Here is a 6,940-nt window from a genome sequence, read left to right as displayed (position 1 = left end):
TTGCAGTCTCAGAAATCCCATGGCCAGCCTGGTAAGCAATAGTCAAAACTAAAGTTTCTTCAACAGATTTTTGGGCTCCGTAGTCAAAGGAGGACTGATCTTTCATAGATGGAAGAATCTATTTGCCAATCAGAATGTGTCTGATACTTTTTTGTTTGTTTGTTTCAAGAGCAAAGAGGAGAAAAACAGCTTTTGAAAAATCAAAGAATCACAGTAATTGCTATTTCTCAGTGCCTACTATTTGCCGTATGCTTTATATACATGGTCTCATTTAATCTTCCCAAACAATTCTGTAGTATTATTATTACAAGCATTTTGCATCTGAAAAAAGATGAGGCTCTGAGAGATTGAGTGACTTATCTGAGGTCATAAAGTCGGTAAAGACCAATGCGGAATTTAAAAGCAGGATGTTTAGAATTTTTCTCCAAAGCCCAGGCTCTTTGCATTGGGTCAGCCTACCATTTCAAGACAGACAATGTCCATAACACTTGTGTATTGTTTGTATGGTGTTCATTTTTGAATGTAGGGCACATTTCATGCATGCCAAGAGGAAACACATGCATTTAATCTTGCTGATGTATGGCAAACTTGTCCACTCTATAATACAAATATATGCAATTACGTGACAGAGATCATCAGCCCAGCAAATCACCTTCCATCACAGGTACACAGAGGACAAATATGGAGTACAGAAGGGGTCAGCTGAGGATGCTACTTGTCTGGGCTGTCATTTTGTCTAAAACTATCCCTATGTGGTAGAGATACCACAAAGACTTGGAGGCCTGTGTTCTGGTCCTATTGCTGCTAACCAGCTATATTGGGCTTGTTTCCTATGAAGGAAACTCACCTTTTTGAATGCCTAATATGTGTCAGGCACATTTTTCTTTTTAAGTTTACTTGTTCTTTTATGTATTCTATATATGTCCACGGGTTATGAAGGATACTAAAGTTAGACTCCTCTATCCCTGGATCCTAGCCTTGTGATCCCTTTCCCAGTATTATCTGTTGGTCAGTTTTGCCTAATACTTCCAGAGTACCAGAAACTTTAAATATATTATGTCCAAGCTTCCTGGTTATTAGTTCAATTAATATAATTTAATTTAATTTTTTGTGGTCTTTTCTTAAGATTTGGGGCAGGAAAAGGGGTCAGTATATGTGTTTGGCCTGTATTTTTGTTCCAGTTTTTAACTCTATTTTACAGATTCCAAAACTGAGCTCAGTAGCTACTCAAATAGTGAAGCCAAGGTGAATTCAATCTTTCAGTATTTATTGAGTGACTGTAATGGCCAAGTACCATATTAGGCATCCACAGTGCTATGGTGAGCCCCGCAGGTCTTTCCTCCTAGTCTAATGGAGATGTTTTAAAAAGTAAACAGTTAAGTGACCATGTGCTATGGTTCTTACTGGGATAAGTAGCATCAATCCTACTTGGAGGGCTGAGGAAAGCTGCTAGAAAAAGTAACCTCCACATTGAGACATCAGAAGTGAGTTAAGAGTTATCCATGTGAAGGGGAAGATGTGGGAGGGAGAAGAGAAGAGTAATCTGTTTTTTTTTTTGAGACAGTGTCTCACTCTGTTGCCTGGGCTACAGTGCCATGCTGTCAGCCTAGCTCACAGCAACCTCACACTCCTGGGCTCAGGCAATCCTGCCTCAGCCTCCCAAGTAGCTGAGACTACAGGTATGTGCCACCATACTCAGCTAATTTTTTTCTATATATTTTTAGTTGTCTGGCTAATTTCTTTCTAGTTTTAGTAGAAACGGGGTCTCACTCTTGCTCAGGCTGGTCTCAAACTCCTGAATTCAAGCGATCCTCCCGCCTCGGCCTCCCAGAGTGCTAGGATTACAGGCATGAGCTACCAGGCCTGGCCAAGAAGAGTAATCTTAAATCTGAGATGTTAGGGGCTTTCAGAATGACTGGAACTCTAGTGGGAGTGTCCCCAGAGGTTATCTGGGAGGGGCCACACTGACGCCTGAATAGTACCGACAAAAGACTTAGCAGGGGAGTGATGTGATCACATTGTGGCTGTGAAATGGAGAATGGATTGGGGCTGATTGGGAGATTGCCACAGGGGAGAGATGATGGTGCCCTGAACCAAGGTCAAGGCTGAGATATTGGGAAGTGGAATCAAAAGACTTTCAAGGGTACCCTCTAGAACCACCAGGAATATTTGCTCTGCTGCTTTCTAACAACAGAGCTGTTGGACATTGAACTGCTTGTGACATTGTGCAGAGCATCATAACCTTTCTAAGCATCAGTTTTCTCATTTGCAAAATGGGAGTAAAAATATGATCAAAATGGGAGTAATATTAGCACCTACCTTATAAGGTCATCATAAGAATTAAAAGAGAGAATCCCTGTAAAGGTTTTAGGTAATCCTCACATATATTAAGCATTTAGAAAATGTCAGGACAAAAGGAGAAGCCAAGCATGTCTTCCCAGTTACAAGCTTGGGCATCTGAGTGTTTTGTGGTGCCAGTCTGTGAGTTGCAGAACACAGGAAGAGAGACAGATTTGGAGGAAGGTGATAAATTCAGTCTACATTTGACTGAGTCCAAAACCCACATCTTTCCACTACACTAATCTCCTTAAAGACATTGCTACTTCCTAGCTGTGTGATCTTGAGCAAATTACTCAATCTCCTCATCTGCAAAATGGAAATGATAATAAATAGTACCTTTCTCACAGGATTGTTGTAAGGATTAAGTGAATTAACATGTAAACCTGTCACGTAATTAACACCATTATTAGCTACTGTAATTGGGTATAAAAGTGTGGATATACCCAATGGTACACGTTTTTTTTCTTTTTCACTTTAATGTCACATGTTGACTGTCAGGCATGCCATCTCCTTTCAAATAGATTTAAACTAAAAAAAAAAAAATTTCAAGAAGAAATAAGATTGCTCTGGCTACAGGGTGAAGAAGTGATCAGAGTTGGGGCAGAATTAGCCTGGGAGAGCTTCTCAGAGGAAGTGAGTCTCCAGTCAGTTCTGGAAGGGTATGATGCAACCATCCCGTAGGTAAGCACACAGTACCAGTTGTTGAGGGAGCCTGGGCTCCAAAATTGCAATTTTAGTGGGTAAAAGATAATATGGGTAAGATGATTGCTGCTGGGGGAGCTCACTAAGAGAGAAAAGGCCTGAGGGAGACTGCCAGGAGTAAATCTGGAGCCTGGAGGCAACAGTGCTTTTATTCAGTTCCTGCAGTCTATTGCTCTTTCCCTCATATTCCTGAGGGCTAAAGGTGACTGACCTTAGGGTGAGGTAGCTGGACAATAGACTATGTAGACAAGGCAGACAAAGGTATTATAGAGCTAGACACAACATTTGCAAAGTCACAAAGACGTGCAACAGATGTTCTCGGAATTCCTGTAGTTCAGAAGTGGGGTGGGGAGCAATGAGAGTTGAGGCCACAGAAGAAAGCAGAAGGGGCCAGATTATGCTGCCTTGTAAGCCACGTATGGCAGACTCCATTCATTGCTTGCCTGATATTCATTATAGGCTTCTCCCTTATTCAGGTATCTACACCTCAGGGAATGTGACACTATTTCCAGGTCAGGAGCAAATCCTAAATAGTCTGTATCAATCATAATAATCTCATTTACTTTGTTAGCATTGGTTTAGGTTTGGTCTCCAGTTTAGCACTGGTTTCCAGTTTCCTTCTGCATCCCAGAGCTGTGCACATTAGGTTCACTGGCAAGTCTGCATTGTCTACATTGTGTGAGTGAATGTGGGTATGGATGTGAGTGTGCCCTGTTATAGAGTGGTGTCCTGTCCAGAGCTGGTGCCCACCTTGTTCCCTAAGCTGCCAGGATAGGCTCTGGTCATCCACCACCCTGAACTGGAATAAGTAGGTAAATAATTACCTCATTTTTATTAAGCTTTCTTAATTATATGTCTAGCTCACATTTATTTCAATGTTTAATATTAGGAATGTTTTGGACTTTATTTAGAAGTTTGGTGATGTTTTTGTGACCAGAAATATGCCATAGGAACTTAACTCTTGTTTATATCAATTAGCCTATGGCAAAATAGGTTTCATTCTAGTCATTTTGCTTAAAGTCACAGTTTTCAGAACCTATCGAATACATTAAGTGAGGGCTTGATGTACATATAGGTTAGTACAAAAGTAATTGTGGTTTTAGCATTGTTGACATTTGCCATTTGATATTGGAATACATTCTTAAATAAATGTGGTTATGATATACATCAAAAAAAAAAGTGCTATAGGTTTATGACCCTATTCTGGCCAGTGAGATACAGAGAGAAGTTGTCTGGCAGGTCTTTGGGAAAGGTTTCTTCACTCTTTTTTATTTTTTAATTTAATTTAACTTTTTTAGAGATGGTGGTTTCACTGAGTTACCCAGGCTGGAGTGCATTAACTATTCACAGTTGCGATCATAGTGCACTGCAGCCTTGAAATCCTGGCCTCAAGCAATTCACCTGCCGCAGTCTGTTGAGTAGTGGGGACTACAGACACGGGCCACCATGCCTGACTGGTTTATTTTCAAAGGAGACCTAAGGAATAGACAGTCCCTTTTCTTTCACTGTTGTGTCTAGGATGTAATGCCTGAAAGTGGGGCTGCTACTTTGACCATGAATGGATCTAGCCTGAAGACCAAGCTGATCCTTCAAGAATGGTGCAGCAGAGATACAACAAACTGGAGTCATTTATGTCATTGTGGGGCACTGCATTAGCCAAATTTAAATGTGCCCTACTTGGTGACCTCTTGCTATTTGAGATAATAAATGCTCCCTGTTTTTTACGCCAATTTGAGCCAGAGTTTTCTGTTACTTGTGACTGAAAGCATGGGAATTGAGGCAACATGCAGAGAAGCTTAGCTTTATCGTGTAGGCAACATGGGATCAAAAAACGTCTTTGGGGCCAGGCACAGTGGCTCACACCTGTACTCCTAGCTTTCTGGGAGGCTGAGGTGGAAGGATAGCTGCAGCTCAGGGGTTCGACACCAACCTGAGCACAGTGAGACCCTGTCTCTAAAATAAAATTAAAAAAAATAAAATAATTAAAAAAAATGTCTTTGGCCAGGCACAGTGGCTCATGTCTTGTAATCTCAGCACTTTGGGAGGCTGGGATGAAAGGAGGATTGCTTGAGGCCAGGAGTTTGAGGCCCGCCTGGGCAACATAGCAAGACCCTGTCTCTACAAAAACATTTTAAAAACAAACAAAGTTATTTATTTATTTATTTATTTTTTACAGACAGGGTTTCATTCTGTCGCCAGTCTGAAGAGGCTGAAGGACAGTGGTGCAATCATAGCTCACTGCAGCCATGAACTCCTGGGCTCAAGTGATCCTTTGCTTCAACCTCCCAAGTATTATAGCTGGGACTACAGGTAGGCATCACCACAGCTGGCTAATTTTTATATTTTTTGTAGAGACAAGATCTTGCTATGTTGCTCAGGGTGGTCTTGAACTCCTAACCTCAAGTTGATCCTCCCACCTTGGCCTCCCCAAGTGCTGGACTTGCAAGCATGAGCACCATACCCAGCCAAAAAGTTGATCTTAATTGACAATCTAAAGTTGGAGAGAACGTGGGAAAACTTATACACTGCACATTGGGTCTCTTTGGAGGGTAGCTTATTTATATGTATCCAAATTTCAAATACACATACCCTTTTGACTTAACAATTTGACTTCTGGTGTTGAAAGGCATAGGTACAAGGTGTAGATACAAGGTACAAGGTACATGTTCTTTGTAGCATTGCTTGTATTTAAAAAAAGACTGAAAACAACCAAAATATTTGTAAGTATGGAACTAGTTATACATATTATAGTATAGCCACCAATGTTAATATTTATATATTATTATATAATACATATATTAAAAAGAAAAATAATTGTCAATGTTTATTGAATGATTTTTTTATTTTTAAAATTTATTTATTTTTTCACATGAAAGTTTTTGGTTTATTAATCCTCTTGTGAAAAACTTACTCAGTGGCTGCAGATAATGAATGTCATTGCAGAATCTTTACTCCTTCAGCTTTGCCAGCACCAACATTGGCCTTTGGAATCTCCCTGACTTTCTTCATTCTGTTCTTGTGCTCTCCTTTTGCTGCTTTCTTCTTGGTCTTTTTCTTCTCTTATAGGCCATGTGGGTTTTTTGGTTTTTTTTATAGGCGTGAGCCACCGTGCCTGGCCCAGGCCATGTCTTGTAAACCTATGTTTGGGTTCATTTTTCTTTGCATAATCCAAGGAATTGTAAATCATGCCAAAGCCAACTGTCTTGCCACCACCAAAGTGAATCCTGAATCCAAATACAAAGATAATGTCTGGTGTGGTCTTATACATTTTGGCTAGTTTTTCCTGAATTTCTGTCTTTGGTACTGTTTGTTGCCTTCCCAGGATGAAGGACATCAATGACCATTTGTTTCCTCTGAAATAGTTGGTTGGTCATGAACTTCCTAGTCCAGATACTTATGGTGTCATTCATGATAGGGGTTGATATTCAAGCAGCCAGGGAGGAAAAAAAACTGAATGATTTTTATATGTTAGCCATGTTTAAGTATTTTACATGTATGTTCTTATTTGATATTCCCAACAGCTCTATGTATAACCATATGTCTTGGTTTGACAGAATGGTCTCCATTTATACCGGCCACAGCATAATTATTAGCAGTGCTCCCTTTCACTCTCAAAAATGCCTCTTTTGGACAATAGAGTATGGGGTCACCTTATCTATGAGGTGGTTATAAAATGTACAAGTTCCAGGTTTCAACAAGCAGTTTGGCTGTGATGACACTTCCTAAGAATGCTGGATGAAAGTAGTTTTGGGTGAGGGTGAGATGATGAGTTCAATTTCAGACACACTGAGTTTGAGGTGCCTGTGGGAACCACATGAGGAGATGTTAAGTGGTGTCTAGGGCTGGAAAGTGCACTGTACATATACATTTATAACTTGTCAGCATATCGGAGGTAGTA

General features: G+C 40.3%; 1 pseudogene; it reads right to left on the bottom strand.

Annotated features, from left to right (window-relative positions):
* Nucleotides 1-5,976: 5,976 nt before the first annotated feature.
* Nucleotides 5,977-6,452, bottom strand: LOC123645144 (annotated as a pseudogene).
* Between the last annotated feature and the right edge of the window lie 488 nt (nucleotides 6,453-6,940).

The sequence above is a fragment of the Lemur catta genome, chromosome 1 (genome assembly GCF_020740605.2).
Source record: "Lemur catta isolate mLemCat1 chromosome 1, mLemCat1.pri, whole genome shotgun sequence".
In the NCBI taxonomy this organism is placed as follows: Eukaryota; Metazoa; Chordata; class Mammalia; order Primates; family Lemuridae; genus Lemur; species Lemur catta.
The sequence above is the reverse complement of the archived record's forward strand: the minus strand, read 5'-3'. Positions and strand labels throughout refer to the sequence as shown.